Consider the following 25784-nt stretch of genomic DNA (forward strand, 5'->3'; position numbering starts at 1 on the left):
GATTTCTCGATCCACTTCAGAGCACGACAAGAGCCAAACAGCAAGATACGAAAAGCAATAGCACCCATCCCCAGGGAGTTTATCTTACTCGTCTTTTTTCTCCCTAATCATAAAGATTCTTGGGAGTCAATCCTTAGTTGAATTCCAACAACTACAAGTGTATATAATACAAGCTATTTTTTCACTCCTATTTTTAATGCATCCGCCAGTAAAGATATTTCATTCTGAAGCTTTTCTGAAAAATGCACTGGATGCCTAGTTAGAATCCAAGTGATTCTGTAGCCTTCCTCCTTCGCAAAGCATTTTTGAATTTTTGCCAACCATCAAAAATACACACTGGGATTAGTTTACTGGCAGAGACATAAAACTAAAAGAATAATGAGGGAGAAGAAAGGTGCTGGGAATAGAACAGTATAATGGGAACTAATGATTGCCATGCCATACCTTAGCCTTTTAATAGTACAACAGTAGCACGAGATTGGGCTTGAAGGGTCCATACGTCTGCTCCTCCCCCCAGATGTACTTTTCCAGGCTTCGTCTTACATTTACAACAGCCTAATGAGGGAATTGGGACAAGTATATTCTCATTTTGTAGAAATTTACGCAGTCAACAAAATGCCTAAAATTGGAAGCAACTCTCAGTGCGGTGTTCTTTGAACAGCAGAATTTTGTGCCTAGCAATATTCTGGCAAACTTATCATCATCAGAGATACTCAATGTACCTAAATACCTTACAGCATGGGCAACTGATGGCTCAGAATTGTTCTGGTCCCTCTCCTGTGGTCACTGTGCTTTACTGAGCATCTTCATGTCTGGCTGGTCTGGATAGCCCAGGCTCCTATGAATATTTTTTTTTTAAAGATTTTATTTATTTATTTGTCAGAGAGAGAGAGAGAGAGAGACAGAGCGCACAAGCAGGGGGAGTGGCAGGCAGAGGGAGACACAGGCTCCTGCTGAACAGGGAACACCATGTGGGGCTCGATCCCAGGACCCTGGGATCATGACCTGAGCCAAAGGCAGATGCTTAACTGACTGAGCCACCGAGGCGTCCTGGCTCCTATGAATATTATAGAATAGATTTAATCTGCTGGGGCATTCTTACTTGATGTAATACATAAATACATTTCAATGCAGAGAATGCATCAAATCTTTTTCTTTTTCGTAACTATAAAAGTAAGTAATTTTTAAATTAATTGTATGGTGAATCCCATTGTAAGAAGCCATGCTTGATTTACCTGCTTTGTTAATAGTGGATTTGCTTAGGGGTGCCTGGGTGGCGCAGTCGTTGGGCATTTGCCTTCAGCTCAGGGCGTGATCCCAGCGTTCTGGGATCGAGCCCCACGTCAGGCTCCTCTGCTGGAGGCCTGCTTCTTCCTCTCCCACTCCCCCTGCTTGTGTTCCCTCTCTCACTGGCTGTCTCTCTCAGTCAAATAAATAAATAAAATCTTTTTTAAAAAAAATAATGGATTTGCTTAAAGTAACACCTGCATTTTAGATGCTATTGTCAACTGGCTCTGGTTAATGGACTTAGATTTCTTTAAAGCCTGCTAGAAAAGAAACAGAAAAGAAAATTAAACACCATCTTGAGAACTTGAGAGTTTCTGATGATGCCGATCATTTGTTTGGAAATGTTTTGGTTACTTTTTATTTTTAAATAATTATCTTCTCTCAAAGGTCCTGTAGCCTCACCACCTTTTATTTAAAAATAAGGGATAGGCTGGTGATGGGTAGTAAGGAGGGCACGTATTGCATGGTGCACTGTGTGTTATACGCAACTAATTGATCATTGAACTTTACATCAGAAACCAGGGATGTACTGTATGGTGACTAACATAATATAATAAAGAAACTTTAAAATTAAAAAAAAAATAAGGGCAGCAGAAACCACTGAGGTTTGTGTTAGAATCTGCACCCCCAAAAGGATTCCTTCAAAATGTGCCTCTTTGTCCTGTAACAGCCACAATCCACAGCAACTTTCCAACACCTTTGTCATGTAGATACACACCACCACTTCCCCTACACCAGAGATGACCATGCAAGAGTCCCTAGTAATTTGAAGGCAGAATCATAAAGCAAATATGAATTCTATCTGCAATCTCATTTTGCTTTTACAGTTTTGTAAAGTCTACAAAAGAGAGAAGGACCTTGTCCCTGAATATACACACGCACTGAAGATCTGTGGTTTACCAAACTGAACATTAAATTTTGTAAATTCTGTACCCTGCAGATGTGAATGTAAAAAGCCTACAGTGTTCCAGTTCTACTATGGTAAATACTCGCTCAGCAAAGATGGCCTAAAAAAAAAAAAAAAGCCTCAGTCAATGACTTATTTGTTTTAAGCCCTATAATGTAATCACAACAGAATCTTAATAACAGGATTTGACCCTCTCACCTAATTATTCCAGGGATGACTTCTTAAAAAATCTAACCTTCATTTGTAATTGTGATGCCCTCTTGTGAAATCGAAGCAGATGAATGAGGTTAAATTAGGACATCATTGAGAGAAGGAGCCTAAATTTGAATACATCTGCCACCAGCGACTCTAGACTCCAGGGATTCAACATCGACACAAATCAAATGCTTCCTATGTAAGCAGAGTTAATCAGTCCTAAAAATGCTCTAACATAGTACAAGGCAGTATTTCTTTTCAGAAAATGCAACTTTATACTGGGAAATATATTCCCCTTAACTTTAAAATGCCATTCAAAATCATCCTATGAGAAAGGGCATCAGTTTAAAACATCTGGCCTGAAACCAAGATGTGGAGTTGCATCTGCTTCTTAAAACTCACTGTTATATAAGAATCCAGACTTTTTCTATTCTAAACTGTGGCTTCGTGATCTTAAAACAAATGTTGTGCATCTCGTGTGGGTCATTTCGGCACTGGATGGGATGATTCTGCCCTTCTTCCCCATCCGAAAGATGTCTTGGGGGATATCTTAATGTGAGCACGGCCCTTAGACCCTTCCTAACAAGCATTGCCACAAAGTAATCTCTTGTAACACTTACGGTTGCAGGCATAGAACAAGACCATTGTGTGTGACCTGATTTCATTTCAGTGACTGTCCCAGTAAAGAATGACATCATCCCATTCTTTTTTCTTGATCTCCACTTGTGACTGTCCCCATCACCCCGCCCCCACCCTCATCATAATTAAACTGCTCCCCTCCCTCCCCCTCCGCACTCCTCATCCCCAGGGGAGTAGCTATTTTCCTCTTAACTTCCTGCCTGAATGTATCATTATGGCAAGAGCAAAGGGTTTTCCTCTGGTCGGTTAATATCCCCGGAGTTTGTTTCCTCGCCATATTAGACAAGGCTCTATTCTCTTGGCAGCCAAAGCATACTGAGAGGACCATCTGCTGAGCCAGGTCTCAGTCAGATGAGAAGGGAGAAAAGCCAGAGAAAGGTGGCACAGGCTGGTGGGCGCGATGTTTCTCATCCTATTGAAGTTCGGTGTTTTCTTTCAGCACAGATTCATTGGCTTTGAGGCTGTACTGTCTAAACAGCTCCATTTAGTGATGTGTGTGCACGTGTGCACGCTGGTACGCTTGCGCATACTAACGCTTGCTCTATCACTTAGATTTGTATTGATGACTCACAAGTGAAAGTATTTCGTTTCGGAGGGAGGAAAGGACGACGCAGAAGACATTAGTTTCAAAACCGGCATTGGAAGGCAACTAGACAAAAGGGCTGTGTGAAGAAGGTGTGGGTTAGGTTTTTTTGAGTGTTATCTCTAATAGGGAAAAAGCAAAATCCACTTAATACGCCCCACATCCACGTAATAGAGAGTGATGCCCAAATTCGAACTAATGAACTATGAAGACACTGCAGAAACTATAGATTGTTTCTATACAATAGTGAAAAGAATCAGAATAAATTGTATATCCTCTGAGTTTCCAATTATATAAAATATTAGGTTGTACCATGTGAAATTGCTGCTTGGGTAGGTCAAAAATAGTCAAATAGTGGTAATTTTCTAGGAGTCCTCACTGCATCTATTCATATACAAAAAACTGAATGGGCTGGAGTTTGGTGCGTCTGTGTTTTACCTCAAAGAAATTTCACATTTGAAAGCTACTGTATTGTTTTACAACAAATGCATTTTTAACTGAGAAATGTTAAGGGCGAGAGTGATCACAAGGGAAAGGAGTCGGCTTCTTAGCACCCCCAAATTCAGCCGTTTATATTCCATGGCAAGCTTTAAATGCTCAGTGGATACCCAAAGATAATTTTAGCAGTTTTTAGGGTCTAAATCTGAAGCTGATCCCTAGAAAAGATGTAGTTTACTATTACAGTCCATGGACAATTAAAAAAAAAAATCTCTTAAATTTAAATTAAGGCATTGAGTATCACTTAAATTATTAAGGTCATATAAAAATATAATAAAGTGCCAGGGAGGCCCAGCCAAGACATGCTTATGATAAAATTTTCCATCCTAAATGGGCATCAACAGGGCTAGGAAAGGTCTTAGTTTCCTTACAAACAACATAGCCGCTGTTCTAACTTATCCCATCTGTGTGCCCCAAGCCTCGTCTGACAGTGCAGTTTTTGAGTCCAGAACGTACAATAGTGGCCATTCAGATTTTGGCAGGTGTATTTCAAGCTGAAAACCAGGCTCCACAAAAAATAACAGTCTGTTCCATAGGTGTGAACATTTTTGACAAGAACACTCACAATCCACCCCACGCTGTGAAATTTAATTGTCTTTTTGTTGTCTTATTGTATGTGAATACAATCTATCTTTCCTTGGACCAAGAGAGAATCTTCTGGCAGTCGGACAGTCAGGAGATGCTTAGGCAGCTTCTGAGTTTTGCTTATAACATCCCCTGGTTCTGTTTCTCGTGTTATGTATTTTGGAGGTGATGCCAAGTTCAATGAACTGCAGGTAAGCAGTTCTTAAAGCTGGAAAAATATTAAATGAATGAACTTTATAGCCAGATGACAGGAGCAGAGAGGCAATCAAAAATGCACAAGGCAGCATTTTGAAGCTCTAAGGCTCATTAAAGTGGTCCTTATTTTATAAACCTGAGTGTCTGAGCACACAAAGAAAGGCCTGATTTCTTTCTACAAAATTTGCCAGATGGGAGGACTGTGGATCTATGAATACAGATGTGGTGGTGAAAAGTGACTCAGCTGCCTATCTAATCCAGCTCCAGTGAGGGATGAGGAAGGGCAGAGATTTTGAAACTGGCACTTGGTGGGACTTAGAATCTGAATTTTCCAGTCCAAAGACAGAAAAAGGAGACTAGACACTTCTCTCAGAGGGGGCTTACAGATTTTTAAGAAGTGAGTGTCTTGTGTGTTAAATATCAGCAAGTGATTCTAACTTGATCCAATATTAAACACATTTCTGTTTTCTCATAATAGGAATATGCTGAGAAATGAAGAGGATATAATGCTCAAAGTAAAATTGCCCATTAAATGGAGAATTGACTCAAGAAGATGAAGAATTCTTAAGAAGTCACAGTTCTACTGTTTATTGAACTAATTTCTAAACAGATACCTTGTTTAGTTTCTGTTTTAGAATATTTCCTCTCCTGTTTGGAGCTTTGAAGGAAGGAGACTAAACTTCAACTTGTTTTCTCTTATTTTTGATTTACCTTGTGGATAACCAGCTTCCAATACATTTCTGGTGGTATCCCAGATCATCTGCACACAAAGCAGTGAGAATTACAGGAAAAAAAAAAGGCAATGCTCATGATTTTCTGTCAAGGAACTAACCCCAGACTTCTGTACACTTCCAGATATTTCCCTGCTAACCTTGCCATTTGTAGTGTGGACACAAAATGCTTAATTCCATAAGTATTAGAAAGAGAAGCTGGATAAATCAGTCCTCAAAAGATAAACCTGAAATTCAGGCCAGACCTGTTGAAGATTTCATTTTGTTTTGTTTGTGTGAGGTTCACGAACTTTTTGGTGATTAGAGGACTTTATCCAAGACAACCTGGGCCAACGCAAGGCTTAGAATGCAATGCAAGCGAAGGGTAAAGATTTCGAAGAGCTGCAACTTGAAACCAACAGGAATTCAACAGTTTCCATTGCATTAGTTTGGTTGGGGTAGAAGGGAAGAAATTCCAGTGTTGACATTTGAGAAGACACACATGGGGCTGTAAACTCTCATGAGTCAACACCCCTAAGAATGTTTTTGCAACTAAGGTCATATTGCTTAGGTGGGTCTCTGTAACTCTTCCTGGCCCCGCAATACCCTGGCACTAATATTTACTTGGCCAAGGCAAGACACTGTGAAGGCAAAGCAATGAACAAGATAGGTGACATCTGTAGTTTTCACCTGAGACTGTGGATGAAGTCTGGGTGAAGATGGCCTGCCATTCGCTGTGCCTCTAATTCCCCTGAGCTTCCTGAACAGCTCATCACATGTCAATAAAGTTCTTTACACCCAACGTGGGGCTCAAACCCACAACCCCAAGATCAAGAGTCCCAGGCTCTACTGACTGAGCCAGCTGGGCCCCCCTGATTTTTCAGATGCTCATTGTTCGGACGGTTCTTTTGCCATTCCTGAAGACGAATTTCATGCAACGCCTCTACTGCATTCAAGGCCCCTTTTAGCTCTCTCAGCCAGGAAGGATGAAAATGCTAGGGGAAGGTGCAAGGCTGCTCGGTTTCCTACAACTCCCCATCCATGGAACAGTCCCTCTTCAAGTGACATGGGGTGCTCGGGTTTAATTAGCGCCTTGGTTTAATTAAGCAAGAGAAACATGTTTGATACAAGTACCTTTGAAGATTTTCTGCAATTACTCTGTCTTGGAGAACCCGCATGTCATCTGCCAAAATCGCCTTCTTCAGACGGTGGTGGGTGGCCGTCAGCACCTACAATGGAGGAGAGCAAATGTGCCCTCAGTTGCATTTTATCAGTGGTTTCTCTCATCTGTTAGATGGTGCCCTTTCACACACTTCAAAGGGGAACATCATTAGGCATAATAGTCTCCAAATTTTATCCACACTGCTTTTCTTACAATCATTTGCGAGAGACTTTGAAATACGGTGGGCAATTCAGTGCTTTTGTAGGAGGTTCCATTCGTCTCTCTCTTCATCAAGGGAAAGACTTTCCCTTAGATTCATTTCATATTATTCTTTGACTGGATTTCCTAAAACTAATAAAGACGAGTTTCTTTTTAAAAGTTTACAAAGCCTTCCAAGTTTAAAAGTTGAGCGACATCAAATTTCAGGTTATGAGACCTGTTTGGAAGGAAAATGTGCCGATTCAGAAAATCTCGTCAAGCTGCTGCAAGCTATTATTTGATGAGTAGCAAAGTAAGCACTTACAAGTGGTTAAATTTGTTTCTATTTTGCATTTATGGCCGTTGAAAAATGAAAGTAACTAAAATCAACTTAGCTACTTCGAATAAGAGGAAACACTCAGATTAAGGCAGTATCTGATGATGCAATCTTGCCGCCGTGAATAGCACTTTTTAACATGCACACATTAGAAGGCATATAGTATAGAAGAGGAAATAGAAAATATATAATATGTATATCTTATGAGAAAATATAAGCTATCAGAAATATGAAAGAATAGGAAAGCAATCCACACACTTTAACAACCCCAAATTTCCTTTACCTTTAAAAAGTATTTCTCTTGTCCATGTAAATATTAGAACATTTCATTTGGAGCTTTCTTACCTCTTCACTGGTGAAAACAAGTGTCTGTTGGTATGCACGGAGGGGACTCTCAGAGGTAATGGGCATAGATTATTTCCCTCAGTACAATAGACCTGGAATCTCTTCCGGCCCTGGTGATTCAGGTTAAATGTAGACAGTAGCAAGACCTTTCTGCTCTGCTCTGGAAGCTTCATTCTTATAGCAAGATTGCTGCAGCAGGGCCTCCCTCTGGCTGGCCTGTTGTTGCAGGACCCTTCCTCCCACGCCAACCTTATCATGTCTCTTTCCATTCCTGACAGAAGCTCAGCTCCTCCACCCATCTACGCCACCCTCTGTCATCTGGCACGCCCAACGCAGTTGGCCTTTTGACTGCTGCCCTGTGCTTCCCATCCTGGGAGGTTGCTGAGCTCTCGGAAAACTTTTACATTCTCTGTTCCCATGTCTCTGATAATATTACAAATATTACAAATTATTATAAGCATCACACAGATGTCCACTTTTTAAATATGTTCCTGGAGGACATGGAAATGTTTATCTTTATAATTACGCATGACACCTTGCCATCTCCCGAAGTAAATGTTTACGGCTCTAAGTATCTGACTGTGGGCACGTTGGCATAGCCTAATGCCAAAGAACACTCTTTTTGCAATCATTCTGAATATGCTCCTGGGGGTAGCAGACCCTGGAATTGGATGCCTGAACTCCAGGCTACAGCGCTCACTGGCTTTGTGACCTTGAGCGAGCTAATGAATTTCTCTGTGCCTCAGAAGCCTCTGAAAAATGGGGACTGAAGATCATAGGGTTGATGTGAAAATGACATGATAGCGAACCACGTAAAAAATTTAGAAGGATTTGTGACCCATCGTAAGCACACCATAAACACTGGCCATCATCATTACTTGCGTTAACTTTTTTTAAACCTGTAATAAAGATACAACTGCCCTTGCAGTGGTAATGTGCAATCAAAAGGTATTTTCATGGAACGAGATCAGAGTTTTCATAAATTTTATAAACGAGGGCTCTGATTTGTCATCGTTAAGATGATAACGTGTGGGAGAATAACGTAACAACTTAATTGCTTTAGGCTATTAGAGGAAGAACAGAGGCAGCCTGACTACCTAGCTGATAAGTACGTGCCCACGAGAGGCATACGCTTCCAGTGGTGCTGTGTGAAGTTGTATTGGCCAGAATAGAGCCAGGAGATAGGCTGGCTGAGCCATCAGGTTCTCCCCTCCCTAACCTGGACCCGAGCAGAGGTGCCCCCTGGATCCTGTCCTCCTTCACACGCACCTCTTGTAACAATTCATTATAAATAGTACTAACTGTGCAATAGAGATTTTTTATTAAAAAATTTTTTTTACAGTTTCATGAATGAACATGGTTAAAACAAATTTATTCTTTAATTTTAGCAAAACGGCATCATCTGGCAAGGAAAATTAACATTAAAGAGAATATTATTGGTTTATGGTTTTGTTCCTATTTAATCAGCAATTTCTCTTGGATTTTCAATGATAAAATATAATGTTATTATTGAGGATGTATAGGCATATAAATATAATTCAAGTGATTTACACCTATGTTTTTTAGGGTACATATTTCAGTAACATTTTAGTAGATAATAATATATGGAAATACTGGGAGCTCCATGGTTCGTTGGTCCAGTTGGGAAATGCTATAGGGAAGTACCCACCAGCCTGGCTTCCTCAGGGTCCCCCCATTCCTTCTGCCCCCTCCCTTGACCCCTATGAGATTCTCTTTATACTTTCATTTCTGCTGTTCTTTACTTAGAAAGATCCGCCATATTCTCCCCCACCTATTCACATTCTAAGCACCCCTCTGGGATCAGCTGAAATCCTGATGTTTCCTGACAACCTCCATTTTCATTTCTCTCACCAGCACTCCAACACCCAAAGTCCGTGCCACGCAATGTAGCATTTAGTTATACGGTCCCCATTGCTGTCACTGCTGTCTACATGGGTGAAGGCTCATCTCTCGATCGGGTTTTAGGATTGCTAAGCGTGAGGGTTTTCCCCGGGGCTTCGTGTGCATCTCCTACTCTCAGCATAATGGGGCCGCTGGTAAGGATAAATTGTCGGTCCCCACGGCGCCGAACCTGGGCCACACAAACTTGACTGAAGCAGGCAATCACTGGCCTGGCTCTGGGTCATTTTGCCCGTTCTTTTTTTAAGCCAGATTTATGATATTTTCTGTAAGCAACGACTCAGCACAAGACTCAGATGTGTCTTGCGCAAACGTGTGTGGGGAGAGAAAGAGAGAGAGAGCGCGCGCAAGAAAGCAAGCACTCCTATGCATCTCAGTTCCTCTGTTCGTAAAAGACACAGATAAGATTGGGAGACATCCAAAATCCCTTTTTGCTCTAAAATTCTATAAAATGTTGGCACCTATGCCTATTAATTTGACATAAACAGCCACAAATAAATGCGGCTGTGCCCCAGAATTTCACCTGCTGATAATATACTGGGAGCTGAGTTTGGTAGTTTAGGAGCTGTACTTCAAAAGTTCAGTTTGGCTTCTCTCTCTCTCTCTATTAGTGCTGTTGTACTTAGCACTTATGAATCCATGCTACAAAGCAGGGAGGTGATTGAACTTAACTCTCTTGGCTTTCAGTTGTTCAGAAACTGAGCTGCATTTCCTGGCTCCCAAACTTCATAAACTCATCAGCTTTTGCTGCAGAGAAATGCCATTAAAATAACAGTCCTCGGTGGAAAACACTAGCACCATTCATAGTGAAACGCTGCAACAGTAACTGATGTTTTTAAACTGTGAATTGCAGGCGTTTTCCTACACCGTACACACATGTGCATGGAGATAGATGTGTAAGGTAAATGTGTAGTTTTCTTCAGCAGTTGTCCTTTAATTTCTCCTAAAAGTGGCATTTGGTCTTGCTGCAGAAGTGCACTCTGTCTTTGCTTGTTCTGCCTTGGAAAGTAGTCATAGTTCCAAACTGCTTTCCCTAAGGAGTTGCTGGAAGGTCCAAAATGTCCTCGTTAGAAAACTTGCACTGAACTACACAAATCTTGCCATTGTGGACGGTGCTCGCATGTGGGACTATTACTTCATGCACAATGACATGAGACCAGAAAACATGTGAACAGGAAGCCAAACCCAAGAGAGAGTTGGGGAGCGTCCAGCTTTCCGAACAGCACAGAAACGAAGCACAGTTCAGCAATCTTCTGCACTCAGGTGCCTGGGGGCCCGCACAGCTGCACCCTGTCCCGCTCTTCAAACACTGGGCAGGAGAGCACAGTGGCTCAGGCAGCACCCAGCCTGGAGTAAATCATTATGTCAGCAAACCCAAAAAGACTGTGAAGAGTGTAGCCCTGGCTTACGGAGCCAAGCCTTTAAATGGCTTGAGTAACCTACATGCAGAATGGCCAGCACCATATATGGAAGCTCAGTATATTCCTCATGCTCTCTATTGTGCTAATGGGAATTCCCCCAAATAGATCCCTCTCCTTCTTTAAATAATAAACTTTCCCATGATGCCAGTCCATCTTATTTTAAAATATATATATGGTGATTATTTTGTATAACTGATATAGTAACTGTTCCTTTTTGGAACTTTTCTTTTTTTTTTTATGGCGGAAACATTTTGGTAAAAATAGAAACCTTTTTTCATGATTTCAAAAGCCCAAAATAATTTCTGAAGTTTGGGGAATTTTGAAGTGAACCATCAGAAGCCGGGTGGAATTCAGCTTATAACCAAATATTATCTTTCTGATGAGCAAGAAACCTTTTTCTATTTACAAGTGGAAATAGCTTCTTAAATAAAATATGTTGATAGAGTTTGCCTACCAGAAAGAAATATTATGCAACTTTGTGTGACGAGTCATGAAGTCCGGGGCTAAGCCCCTTTCATAATAAATGGTATTTGCTCTGAAGTGTTCAGGTGGGGAAGGCACTCTGAAATGCAGGAAATCCAATCAAGGCTTTGCCATAGAAGTTTAAGCGCTGAGTGCAGAAAGGGTGAAAGGTATAAGAAAACTAAGGTTATCAAGTAATCAGACCTCAAAGATTTCAAAAGTCACAGCTTCCTGTCTGCTATCAGATTGTTTTCTATTCATTCTAACTGTGAAAATTCTTCCAGTGGTCATCTTTTAAAACTTCTCCAATGCTATCCCCCCAATTCCTTTGCAATGACGCACAGTTCAAGCATACGGGAAGAGCTTGCCGGTCACATGGAAGGAGGAGATGGTTGTAGGCTAAGGAGTGGCCAGGTGGGAAATCACCAGCTTTTCCTTAGTTTTAGAAATGACCTCCTTTTCTCTAGTCTCAGAGTGCATCCCCTAATTCATGGGCAGTGAGTGGAAAAGTCTGCTAAGGAAGGGCTGCTTCTTCATGATTAAATATTCTTTGTGAATATGTGTTCTTCCTCAGTAAGTATTCTACTAGCCCACAGATCTTTTTTCCTAGTCTCTCCTAATTGCTGAAGGCTCAGAGGAAGTTCAAATTAGTCTTTTTAAGGGGATGCTTGGCTATTGGCAAGACTGCCCTAGACATGGCCTTCCTGTTGAAAAGTTAATGGAAAAACAATCTGCTCAACAGCAGGGATGCAAGATGAAAGCTCAGAGCCCACTAAGCCCAGATATTGACATTTTCTTGGGGGCATCAAGCACAAGAGGGAGAGCTTAAAATCGCCTCCCCCCAAATCTGGCCGTTTTATACTTTTTAAAACACTTTTTTGATTTTTTAACTCAATGTTGCAGTCTACCTTCTTACCGACACTTGAACTCAACATCCCTCCCCCCTCACTAACTCAATTTTCTGTTATAAAATTGTGCCTCCTTCTGTTTTAGGGTATTCCATCGTAGTTACCCAGTTGAGCCCAAAACTAATACAGACCCTTCCCTTTCCTTTCATTCTCCCATTCAGCCCCCAAGTCGAGAATGTCTTACCTTCTAAATATTTCTGGAATCTGTGCCCTACGGTCCACCTACATTGCTCAGGACCTCAGCATTTCTCACTGTACACTTTGAACCGGTCTCCTAGTTTATGGCATTGTCAACCCCCTTGGCTTTTGCCCACCCCCACTCCGTACTGGATACCAGATACTCTATGTAAAACCTTCCTACGACAAAAATCATATCTACTCTCTGCCTTCTTGCTCCATGCAGATTGACTCCCATTGATTAAAGAGTGATTCTGACAGTGCGGGTGCTGGTGAGTTAAGGAGCTGGTGTTGCCATGCTTCCATCACTGGGATGGCTTTGCTACAAACATATACATTGTCTATTAAACCCAACAGTGTCTTAATGATGCAGTTGGTTTACATTTCGGCCCAAGCTTTTTTTATCAGTATGAATCTATGAAGCAGACTTTTTGAGGATCACGAGCTGGTCCATGCATGAGTTTGAGTTTTACTAGAGTAATAGGTCTAAACACAGCACGAGGCACCAGAATATTCATGATTAGGCACCACCTGAAATCAGCTTCTGACCCCAGGCTTTCTCGCATGTTCTCCTCTCCAGCTCTCCTCTTCTGCAAGGTCCATCCACACCTTTAAGACTCACGCAATCACTGTCATCTTTGTGCAAGTTCCCTTGACTGACACTAGGCAGAAATCATCCCTCTGGCTTCAATTCTGTCACTTAATCTTAAACACACTTCTGTTTTTGCAGGTAGTACGCTGTTAAGAAAATTATCCGTTGTTTTGAATGGTCGCCTCAGATTATAAACTCTTCCAGGGCGGGATATTAATCTTATTCACCTTTGCATCACTAGTGCTTAGTGTAGCATGTAACACATAGTAGATGCTCAATAAATGAACTGAATCAAAGATGAAGATATAGAGTAAATGGAAAAGCCCTAAAACAGACCGAAACGCTGTTATTTTCAGACACCATGCTAGGTAGTTCACATATATTATCTCCTTTCAGTCCTTTCAACAATCCTGTCTTCGGGGTAAGTAGTACTGGTCACATTTTATAAATGTGAAACCTGAGGCTGCAAATCTTAAAGATCTTGCTTCTGGTCATATAACCAGGTAATGGCAAAAGCAAGCCTCAAATCTGGACCCCATCATGGTTTGTATTCTTTCTACTATGACTGAGTGTGCCTTTGAAGCTAATGTTGAGATTATGCGGCTGATCTTTGTAATTAAATTAGCTAGCATATAGAATTTAGTGTTGACAGATCACTTTTAAATTCAGGGGTAAAAGCAACTAGAATCCAGTCTCATGTTCAACTTTAATTACGCCTTAGAATTTCTTGGAAGCCACAGAGAATTCTAAGTGGAAATGTCATTTAAAGAGATTCTTTAAAATAGACACAATTTTATAATGTTTCCTATGTTTGCTGAATAAAGAGCTCTATTGCATTCTGAAATTTGATATGAAATCTTTCCACTTGGCCCATTTTGGATATTATAACATGTAAAATTCTGAGCACCAGATAGATACCAGAAAAGTAAGAGTATATGTATGTGTAAATATATATTTAATTATCCTGAACTCTTACATATATTTGTATGTATAAACACACACATTTATACATACCCATTATATGTGATTTTCACATCTGCTTATCTAAAGATAAAGACAATCAAGCTGAGTGGATTTATCAGAGCACTTACAGCATTAAAAGTGAGAGGGCTTGTCAATTTATATTTCTTAGTTTTCTTACCCGACTAGACAGTAATTTTCTATATCCCATAGTGCCCCAAGTTATCATCATGGTTTTGTAAATGCAAGTTGTACAAATACCCAAAACGGAACTGAAATAAGTTCAGAAATTGTGTCTTTCTTACTGTTATTCTCAGGTTTTAAATTCACTTTTTGCTAAAGACAAGTTCTCAACACAATGAGCATCATCCCTGAGAAAACTACTCTGTTAATTCAGCATTCTTTACGAAAACGCAGTTTAGGGGCAAGAGCTTTGGTTGTTGCCGGGGCTTAAGAAGTTAGCATCCACGTTCCTTTAATATTTAGAGCCTTCAGCTAGGCAGTGGAAAACTTAATAACAATTCACATGTCCACTAGACTTACAGTGTTTTGTAGAGTATACAAGCCCGTGCAAGTTTCAAGGCCACACCGAAAGATGGGATTTATTTCATAGTGTGGAAAGAAACTTCCAACAATTCTATTTGTCTGAAACTGGGAGACTGCACACAGGGAAACCGAAGATTCAAGTCCTGCCATCCTTTCTGTTTTCTAACAAACCAGGTGAATAACCAGGGTGAAGAGATGTGCGTAGTCCAGTCAGACCTGACCAGGACGCGGACAAAGTGGGCACATTTCAGCACCTGGCCTGGGTGCTCTTTTGTTAAGTGAATTATCTTCCCACACCCCTTTCCCCTCCTATTACTTTTAGGAGGGACCCAACTGGGTGGAGGACTTTGGCCAGAAACACACTTTCCATCACCTAAGCATCCGAGCGAGGGAAATGCTTCTAACGAATAGATAATATGAAGTGGACAAGGGCAGTAAGGAAAGTTTGTTTCCTTCCTTTTTAAAGAAAAAGCAGAGCATCATACTTACGAAAGCCGCCTTCCAAATCTTCTCTAGAGAACCAGCTCTGGGAACTGGGAGCAGGCAGAGGAGCAGAGATAAGGTGGCAGCGGGACTTCCTTCCTCCTCCCCAGGCCGAGAGGCATTGTTCCTTATCTGCCCTGACCTCCGAGGCGCGGGGAGCCAGGGAGGCCTGGCCTCTGACCCGCACCGCCCTCCCCTCTGGCCTCGGCGCGCGGGCTGGGGGTTCGCTGGCCGCCGCTACAGCCGCCCGGCCTTTCGGCGGCCCGCAGATTCATTAGGGACTGTCTGCGAAGTGCTTGCAAGATGAAGAGGGTTATATAAGCCCGCGTACTATTATCATCGCACACCCCCATAGAACCAAGGCTGCCAGACAAACAAAAGGCAGTTCCAAGAAGAGGAGGAGCAGAGGCTGAAGTTCCACTGGGGGTGAATTTCGGGACACTGCTGAACTGACTGGAAAGAAAAAAAAAAAAACAAGGAAGGCAACCCAAGACGTGTATGCAAACGTCGGCAAACAAACAGGGAGCCGCAGCGGGCCGGCCGGCCCCGGGGGCAGGCTCCGCGGAGGGCGGGCGCGCCGGGCTCCCCTCCCCGAGGCCGGCACGGTAGCCGCCTGTGGCGGGACGGAGTGCCTCAGGAAGATGTGGTATTTGGAAAGGCAGGCGTTCCAGAGACCAAGTGCTTAGTAAACCCTGATGTTTCTGAGACTCAGACCAGGTGCTTCTGGGCGTCTCTTTCTTCCCGGGCTCTCGTCGGGCCAGCGATGGTTTGCAGGGAGTTCCCCGAGCCGGGGCTCAACCCTCTATTTGCGTCCTGGAGCTGGGGGTCTCCAGGGGTCTCACGCCTTCCTCTGTGGGAGCGATGGACGCGGCCAGAGGGTTCTCCACCGCCCCCCCCCCCCCCCCGCCCAAGCTCGGGTCTGAGAAAGTTGTGATTCACCCCGAGCATCAGTCCTTCCTGCTTCCCTCCCTCCCCAACTTCGCTACCTCCTCTTTCCTTGAGATGGTTGATTCTGCCCGGTTCCCGGCATGGCTCCCCGACTCCCCCAACCCCTGAGGAAATTTCTCATCCTGGTATTCAAAACTTCCACGTGTCTCCGCACTCATTACCAACTTCCCAGGCCGCCCTCAGCCTCACCTACCCCAGCACATTAGAATATGAATCATACTCTAAAGATGGCCTTTCAGTTCCTTGGCTTCCTAGCCTTACTCACATCCTCCTCCTCAGCCTGGAATGTCTGCACACCCGTTTCCTTCAAAGCTTAGTTAACTCCCGACTTCCCCACAAAATCCTTCCCAAATCTCCCCTCTTTTGTCTCTGCTGCTTCTGCTTCTCTGCTGTCATTCCTCCTGTGCTGTGCGCCTTCATAGGTTCTCCGCGCCTTACGTGGTTCCCCAGGACTGCCCAGCGCACAAGGGGGCCTGCGCCAAGCCCGCACTTAATGAGTGTGTACTGGATTTAACTGCCGGCCGCTGGACCTGATCTTACCTGGGCCGCCAGCCCCGGAGTGCAAGGGGCCCGGGCTAACACCCGCAGGCTCAGGTGAACGCTGAGGCAGGGTGGAGTATTGATCATGGCGCCGGGCCATAGGCTTACAGTGTGTGATATCCTTTACTTTTGTGTATGTTTGGAAATTTTCATAAATTTTAAAAAGAAAATGAAAGTTTCATAAAACGGGGAGGGGAGCATCCAAACTTGACTTGAGTCAGCTTCCTCTGGGTTGTAAGTTCGTGAGGATAACCAGATGGGGGAGGCGTCTACCGAGCCTCTGCTACTGCACGTTTAGAGCACCTATAAAGTGGAGCTTACTTAATAGAATGCCAGGAAAATCCCCCAAAGGTGAGATTTTTCAGAAATCAGACTTCTGGGATGCATTTTATGGGGGAACCCCTCCACTACTGAAAGAACGCAGCCTATCACAACAGCAGGTCCACGAACGAACGAACAACAGCTCTCTGGTGAATTGTTTTATGATACGGGGTGAAACAGACCGTGAGCTGCCAGGTACTGCATTTCTTGTGGCTTCGTACTAAAGTGCTCTTAATAACATTTCCCCTGTTATTCTTTGGTGAAAACAACGTGCTTTAAATTCCATCTGTGGTGGTTGGACTGACCTTGGTGTCATTTAAGAGACTTGGGGAGTGTCTACACAGTACACGCTCTCCAACACATACAAAATGTTCGGTCAATTAGAAGAATGTTCCCGCCTCCACTAGCTTGGAACAATAAAAACCAATTCAGGTTCTAAAGAGAAATGATAGCCTCAAGTTCTTGGGGTTTTGGCTGCAGGAATGACAGAGGTCTCATTCCAATTTAGCAGTTCATGGATAGGATCTTTCCTTACTTTGTCCTGCTCAGGTAGGAGCCGTAATGTTTATTATAGCTACCATTTATGAGGCCCTCCGAGGTTCCAGGCACTGGCTAGATGCTTTACATGCATTCTTAATGTAGCACTTGTCTGAAAAGAGAGCGATTTTTATCTTCACTTTTCAGATGGAGAAACTGGTAACACAGCTAAGGGAGTGAGACAGGAGGAAGATTTGAACCCATGTCTATCTGACTACACAGCCTACAATTTTTCCATTCTGCGGAAAGCTGGCAGGAACTTGAGAGAGTAGCTCGTCTGCTGGTTTTCAGACTGGATTCTTAGGGACCCTAGGCTCTTGAGGAAGTGATTTAGGAATCTTTGGGGAGGAACTGGGCAGGAGGAAATGTGAGGGAGAGACCAGGTCAATTGGGCTGGGGCTACTCTCATTGGACTCAAACAAAAAGCTTCATTTCTCTTTTACAGAGTGACTTTAAGTTTTGTTTGAAATGAGGGTTTTGCTACTAAAGAAGTGTTTTAAAACTCTTGATCTAGTTTAACTTCCTCCTGAAACAGTGTAGAACTTGGGGGCCACAGAGATTAAATACCTTGCCCAAGATTTTATAAACAGGCCCAGCATTAACATCAGATGTCCAAGCTTCACCTGAAACCATTGGTCTCCCCATATACTTTATCTTCCCAGTTGTTAAGTAGCAGGGAAAGGGAGAGATAGTTTGACCTGACTGTGTTTCCTGACGGAATTCTTCATGACAAGTGGAAGGCAGAAACACCTTCACTTCAGCGAGCTAGACCATTCTTGGCCGTTTGGCTCTAAGTCTCAAGTTAGTCAACATTCGCCTTGTGACAAATTAAAATCAAGTGAGGAATTAAATATGTAATTTGTCTGGATGATTTCGGGCTCTCTTCCTCTTTTCATTCAAATCAGTGAGTAGCAAAGGATACTTCTTCATGAATCATCTCGCTAATTATATAGGCTTGGCCTGAGAATACTCTCACTAGAAAACCGTTTGCATCTCCATATTTATTAATCCAGTCAGAAGCAACTCTCTTCACATGAGACACAGTATGTGCGGCAAAGACATTACTCTTAGAGGGGCCAAATATAGCCAAGGGAAAGTGAACTCCCTTCCCTCCCGAGTGGGAAAGGCTCCCCACCTGGCCAGCTTCCTTGCTTCCGGACCAGCTGCACTCCACCTGGTCGTCAACCTAGTAAGTTTCACTTCCTGGCCAGGCCACACAGTCACTGAAACAAGCCAACCGTATCCCGCCCTGGGAATCAAGGTACACCTCACCCTCTTGTTACTACAAAGCCTGCAGCCCTTTCTTGTTCACTCTGTTCCCGAATGCAACCTCTGTGTGACTCCACAGGCGTGCAGTGTCTTCCTCCCCTGGGCTGTGAGTGTATGTGACGGACAATACGCTGTTGATCCCATGTGCGCAGTGTCGGATGTCCCGTGTTTGGCCATTCTCGAACCTTAGGTCAGGACTTTCCTCACCGTCAGGGTGAAGAGGAGGTGAACAAAACAATGACCAGACATGAACACGAATACTAAATGGAATTTTCAGAGAACTACTGCCAAACATCACTTCCTTTGGAGTGTTGCTAAGTGTCAGGCTATTTGCAAATAGGAATGAATTTTAACTGAAATTATGTCGGCCAGAACTGACCTTTATTAATTTCAAGGCCCTAGAGCTTTCCCATCTGCTCGTTTTAATTTTTATCATTCTCACCTGGAGGTTTTCGGGAGCAACAGTACTGTTCTCTTTCCTGAGATGACTTAAGTTTAGCCCTGCCTAAAGGCAAAAGAATAAAAAGATGACCCTACCGTTCCTGTCATTTAAATCTTTACTAACTGCATTCTTTCTGTAAAATGTAGCAGAAAGAATTTTTCTCATCTCCACAGACAAGAGATTATAATAAACAGATCTTCTTTCTCCGCATCAGAAACATTCCAGTATTAATATATTTCCAAATTCTGAGCCCTAGAAACAAAGCTTTAGATGTAATTTCTTTTCCTATTCATGAGATTTACAATAGGAAGGTCATGTTTGTACTAGATTTCGGCTTGAAATTAATCTTCTTTTCTCCTCAGCATTTCTATAGAATCCAGGCGCTTCATTATTTAGTCATTTCCAAATATTAAATGCTTGTCATTCTTGAACAACGATCTAATCTTCCCTTTATGGGTGGAGAAACAAAGTTGTGGAACTTGCAAATCATTGCCAGGGCATAGATCACTCTAAAGGTTATGGCTACCCATTGAATTTCTTTCCTCCGTGCATTCTTAAGACTACGAAGTAAAAGTGTAAATTGTTTCGTAAGCAGCATGTATGGCCTCCGCTGACTATTAGAAAGTAGTCACTAAAAGCTCATTTGCATTCTGCCTTACAAGAGAAACTTTATGGGGCAAACAAATATATTCAAACTCCACAACCAAGCCTAATGCCGAGGCTGTGCTAAAGTCACCCCCCCCCAATGCCCCCTTTTCTGGCCTGGGCCTCACACGGATCAAAATATATTCTTAGTTCAGTTGAACAAGGGTTCATTTAAACCACATCTGCTGCTCATCAAACCTCTATTTTAGGAGTGGGGAATTCTTTTTCAGAGATAGATTCTGTCTGGAAGGTCTATGGCAGCAAATAGTCCTCATTAAATTTCACAACATTTTACCAACATATATACAGTACCCGCTTTTATGTGATTATAGAACCCGGGCAAAACCCTGCACCCCCACTTCAAAGGATTCCTCACTTGACTAATTCTAAAGAGTAAATTGATTTTCTCATCATTTGTTGTATTTGACAATAGAAAAGCTGACGCAGCAACATTGCTAACATAACAGCTCATTTCTATTCAAGGGGAAGGAATTTGCGTTAATATTCTTAATGACTGGCATCTTTATGAGAAATGTGAAATCATTTATCCTTAGCAATAACCTGACTAGGATTAAAAAGTACTTGGTACTTAGAACGGAAGTCATCTGTCAGGAAAAATTATTTAGACTGATGCAAATTAACTGAATAAATTGGCTTCCTAATTATGGTGTATATATTCAAGTTTGTTAAAATTGGTTTGAACTAAAGCATTTGGAAAGGATCTTTCAAGAAGCGATCTGACATTCTGTTGGAGGAGAAGATAACACATTTATTTCATATTTCCGAAGGATTTCTGGAAATGATTTAAGAAGCAAGGGCATGTAAATCAAAGGAAAACACATTAAGTAAGCATGTGTATGTCTCGCTTCTTTGCAACAGCGATAATGCCGTACAGAAAGCATGGAGCAGCACGTGCACCGCGATGCCCTAGATTCGAAATCACCAATAGTGTTTTCCTGGGGGGTTGTTTCCCGCCCTCTCCAGGCTGGCTTGGGCATAAGCCCGCCAGGCAGGTCTCAGAGATGAGCACTTCGGCCGGCCCTTAAGAAGCAACGTACAGACCAGTCTGTATTCTGGAGGAGTCGTTCCACCCTTAATGGGCACAGGGTTGCACACCAGTTAGCAAGTTTTTATTGGAAGCTCAGTCTTCTCTTCCTCACCAGCTTCACAGCCAAACTTCATTTAGCTTTTTACCAAAAAACCTAGTAAATTGTGGGAAGAAGCACTTTACCAGAGTTGGAGATTTAATTAGTCTGCGGGGAAAAAAGGTGTAAATTGCAGGAAAAAGTAAACCGCTTTCACGTAATTAATGACGGGGTTTTACCGTTTAGCATTTATATAGAACTTTCTTTGGAGACACAGCATTGATTTTGAGAGAGAAACTGACTTGGGTCCAAGTCCTAGCTTTACAGGTGTGTATTATTTTCATCTAGCTCCTTTACTCAGAACTAGAATGACTAATAGAGCCTTAGTGTGAATAGCAGGGTCTATCCTGTGCTAAGGACTCAGTATCCTTTGGTTTCTCTTCCCTTTTTCTGAGAGTCTTTTACAAAGTTCATGTCCTAAGCATGAGTTTGGTATCATTTGCCCCAGCTGAGTAAAAAATATATTCCTTTTTCAGTAAGCATTAGCCAAGGGGTGATCCTATCAACAGTTGCCTAGGTTTCTGTGTTTAAATATGAATATTTAATTATATAAAGGAAAACAAGCGGGATCTCTGTAAAAAGGCAGTGATTGATAATCACTAGCAGTAACACGAATGTTGTTGTGACTTCAGCCTGGGGGACAGTTATTCAGGGGATCGGGTAAACTCAGGGTGTTGGGGTTTGTGTTAGAAATCCCAACAAAGCTTTTGCTAGAAAACAGTGGGTTAGAGAGATGTAGAAAATATGAACAGAGGGAACACCATCTAGGAAATTCAGTATGTGCCAAATTCAGATTGTCCCCTCCAGTGTTTTTGTGAGTAGGTGGAGGAATAAATTGCACATACAAAGACGTATACGCCAGAGAGGGGAGCTGGGGCAAAGCGCGGGAGTGCAGATTGGGCTGAGAAGATGAAGAGAAAGCAGGAGTTATGTGGGACGGAGACCTACAGAGCATGTACTCTTCGAGGGATGCTGGTGGAGGATGTGTGGGGACAGAGACAGGAAAAAACCTCGTTCTGCAGAATCTGCAAGTACCCGTGTCTGGGGCTGGCAGGTGCGTTAGTAAGAAGAATGAGAGGCTAAGAGCCAGAGCCTGAGGCAAGGATGACGGACAGCAAAGGGAGTGATAATGGGCCGTTTCTGAAAGGAATCGCTCTATGCTTTAAACCGGTGCCAAGCTGAGTAACCTGAGACCTGATATGTGACTGACTTCCATGCATGTAGTTTTTACCCTGAAATTTCCTGACGCTGCAGCAAGGTTAAGTTGTGCACTTAAGGTATCTGTGTGCTGTGCTCATGTGAGGGGGCCAGGACGGGGGTCATATTACTAATGGAGGAAGGAAGAAGGTGAATGTGGTCTTCTCACTTCTCAGCTCATCTAACCATTCTTATTTGAGGAAAAACATATACAGATGAGTATTACTGAAAACTTTGGAGTGGGAAGAAACCACAAAAGGGAGGGCCGAAAGTGTGGGTTGGAAGAAGAGAGGGAAAAATGTATGTTGTATATCCTACCGCTTATCCTGAGCTCCCCTCTTCCCTGACTGGTCCCTTCCTGCATCATTGTTCAGTGGGTGCCTGTGAGGGCACCTTATTTATTTTATTATTTCATTTTGTGTTTATTTGACAGAGAGAGAGAGGAAGGAGCAGAGGGAGAGGGAGAAGCAGACTCCCCAGTGAGCAGGGAGCCCGATGTGGGACTCAATCCCGGGACCCTGAGATCATGACCTGAGCCGAAGGCAGACGCGTAACCGACTGGGCCACTCAGGTGCCCCCTGTGAGGGCACCTTAGAAAGTCAGCTGGGTTTACTTTTTATCCCAATTGGTTAGAGCAAAAAGAAAAATCATGAAGTCCAATCAGCAGTGAGACTGAGCATTGCTTTTTGTCATGTAGACAAGAGGTGATCCTCTAAGAGGTTATCCAGACAGTCAAATGCCACGTCTGCCCGATCATCGACAGAGCAGTTCAACTTCTGGAAAGGCCTTTTTAAAAATGTGAAATTTGTTTGCTTTTATTATTTCTTCTTTCTGGCTTTGAAAAGATGTGCTTTGCTATAAAACTGAGGTTTGGCGAATTGAACCAATTTAATTTTTAGGTTTTGTGTTTAAGTATTTAGATCATGACATCTTAAAAGCTTTTTAGAGCAATCTGAACATCATTCATTCACTTGGCAAACATTTATTGAATGCTTCCTGTGTGTCAGGGGCCGCTGTTGATGTAACTAAGATGTGGTCCTGCTTTTTCATCCATATGCTTTTCCATACAAACTATGTTCTTGGAAAGAATGTTGTCACTCACAGAATTTAAAATTACTGGATATATGATAAAGAAATTGGTTAAACTATCAACCAGGCTTAAAGAAAAAAAAAATAGAAATGTGGAATAAGGACGATTTCATTAATGATAGGGGGTCTGGAGTGGTCCAGGTGCTGACTTGGTCCCTGCAGCTCAACTCTGTCAGTCATGTGAGTCAAGCTCTCAGCTCCCGTTTCCATGTTTGCATGATGGGGGCTCCAGGTTATAGAGTTGTTGAAAAAAATTAAATTAGATGATGTATATAAAGCAGTTACTTGTACACGGCAGGCAGGTACATAGTTAATCTCAGCTGTTATTATATGTAATATTAGTAAATAAAACAGGCATCTTTCTCATTTTGTTTTGTTCTTTAAAAGAATGTTCTTTTTTTCTATTGCTAAATACAACATGAGCCCAGGAAGATTTAGATATGATCATCAGGGGTATAAAAAGGCATTGGAACATCAAGAGGATGTATTGGAACGAGTACTGGTTCTGGAATTTTAGGACCTGAGTATCTGTCTGTAGAATATGACTCTGCCATTTAGTGGCTGTGAATAATAATGATATGCTACCTTCATAACCTGTTTCTTAACCTGTAAAATGGGTCCATTTCTGCCTGTGTTATCTACTTCATTCAAGGAATTAGGAGGATCAAATAAGTAGGGTTGTAAAAATGATTTACAATGGGTAATGTGATAAGTAAGTTACAGTTAAATAATGAGTGTTCCTGGGCTGTGTACTGATCCTTGATGACTGACTGGAGAAAGGTGTGGTTATGCTTTATAGATACTTGACGTGGGAATTACTTTTCAACTTATGCAGAAATAAATGATAAGTTTGGAGGAAGTGTGGAGAAATAGAAGACCTGGATTCTAGTTCCTCCCGGTGCCGCAGATCAGCTCTATTTGCATATGTGAATTCTTTAACTCCCCTGTGTCTCTCTAAAAAAATCTGTGTTTGAAAATAATTACCAAAAAACCCCCACTAAGGTTTGGGGAGTTGAGCTACCTTACAGAAAAGTTGCCAGAATAATTTACTCAGGTTCACCTGTTGTTAACAATATGCCCCAATTCCTTTATCAATTGCTCACTTGCTCTCTCTCCCCTCCCTCACTGAGAGCGAACTTTCGAGTCTCTGGGGTGAGCGAGAGAACAGCAAAGATGCTCTCACACTAGGCGACAGAACTTTGGGTTATATTCCTCCTGCAAGGACTTGAATCTTTATGCTGTTTTTTTACTTTACCCATTTGCGATTCTGGGGTGGTATTTTTTGGTGGGGATTATGAGCACGGTGGAGAAGGCCGAACTAGAGAGCTGTAAGGAGTTTAGTTAGAGCTCAACTTTACTTCTTTGGGTCCTCCCTTGAAGTAGTGAACGTGCCCTGCTTTATTTTCATTATAGACAACGGCTCGAAATACAGATAGGAAAAAGGAAAGCGTGTTTACAGAAGTGTTCAACGTGCAGGTTTAGTCGAAGATAGTATAACCTAAGCATTTTCATGAACCAAAGAAATAATTTTCATAGAAACCCTTTTTGGCGTTCGCTGTCATAAGGTTTAGCTCTGTGACAAACAGGTAATTACTCTGCCACATTATCTTTACATTCTCAGCAGAATTCTCCCTTTCATCAGAAGTTGGAATACTGGTAAGTTTGATTTCTTTATAATTCCAACCAGATTTGTGATCACATTCTCCAGTGGAGTGAAATACGACCAATAACTTAAAAATATTTGTACAAATACTGCTTTTCCACGCACATATTTCTTTCATTGCCCTGAAAATCATAATGGCTTCCTTTAGATACTTACGACAACAACAAGAAAAGGAAATCTAGAACACGTTTTAGAAACAAAACTGTTTTTCAAAAAGTCAAAACCACACTTGAGTATTCTAAATTAATCTTTTATTTTGAATTATTAAATTGTTATTCTTTATAATACAACACGAAAAATTGTAAGTTAACGACTAAGAAATACATTTATAACCCAAGAATGATTGATTTTACTTCCCTTATAGATAAATCAGTTTTAAACATAAATAATACAGATAGATAATGGTATATACACTCATGTAACTTATTAAGCTATGAGGAATATTGCTTTTCTACTTCTCTTGGGAAAATTCCAGTACCCGAGTAAGAATTTCAAATGTTTATTTCTCAAGGAGGTGCTGTTTCTGAGGAACAGCTCAACTGTTCTAATGCAATAAGGTTTCCCCAATAGTGAGAAAATGTGATATATTTTGAATCGCTTGAAGCACGGAGCAGTGAAATAGAAGTTAGAAGACACGAATTCTGATGCTGATTATTCCATTCACCACCTCTTCAGAGTTGGGTTGGTCCTCTCTCAGTTTTATGCGCGCAGATAGAGTGGATCTGCTTTGCTTACCCAAATATTGCAAATTCCAATGATTTAGTTCAAGTAACGTTTTCCTCCAATGTTTTGAAGGAATAATGATTACTATTGTCATCATCATTTGGGTAGCATCCTTTGAGCACAGGTTAGAACATGCCTCCACAAAGAAGGTTCTC

The 25784-nt window shown here is 42.1% G+C and overlaps 1 protein-coding gene across 5 annotated transcripts in view; it reads right to left on the minus strand.

The window, feature by feature from the left end:
- The window catches only part of SULF1 (sulfatase 1), a 167644-nt gene that overhangs the window by 128884 nt on the left and 12976 nt on the right, over window positions 1–25784 (minus strand). Inside the window, exons 1-2 of one of the 5 annotated variants that reach the window (XM_045810135.2) lie at window positions 15117–15569; window positions 6734–6828 (exon numbers count right to left, since the gene is read on the minus strand). The gene's annotated coding sequence lies outside the window, so the exon portion shown is untranslated. Of the gene's footprint in view, window positions 1–6733; window positions 6829–15116; window positions 15582–25784 lie in introns of those variants that run through there. The other 4 variants (XM_045810132.2, XM_045810134.2, XM_087864836.1 and 1 more) reach the window with 4 other exon arrangements.

This window comes from Ursus americanus, chromosome 9 (assembly GCF_024610735.1).
Source record: "Ursus americanus isolate L20-20 chromosome 9, mUrsAme1.1.p, whole genome shotgun sequence".
Lineage (NCBI taxonomy): Eukaryota > Metazoa > Chordata > Mammalia > Carnivora > Ursidae > Ursus > Ursus americanus.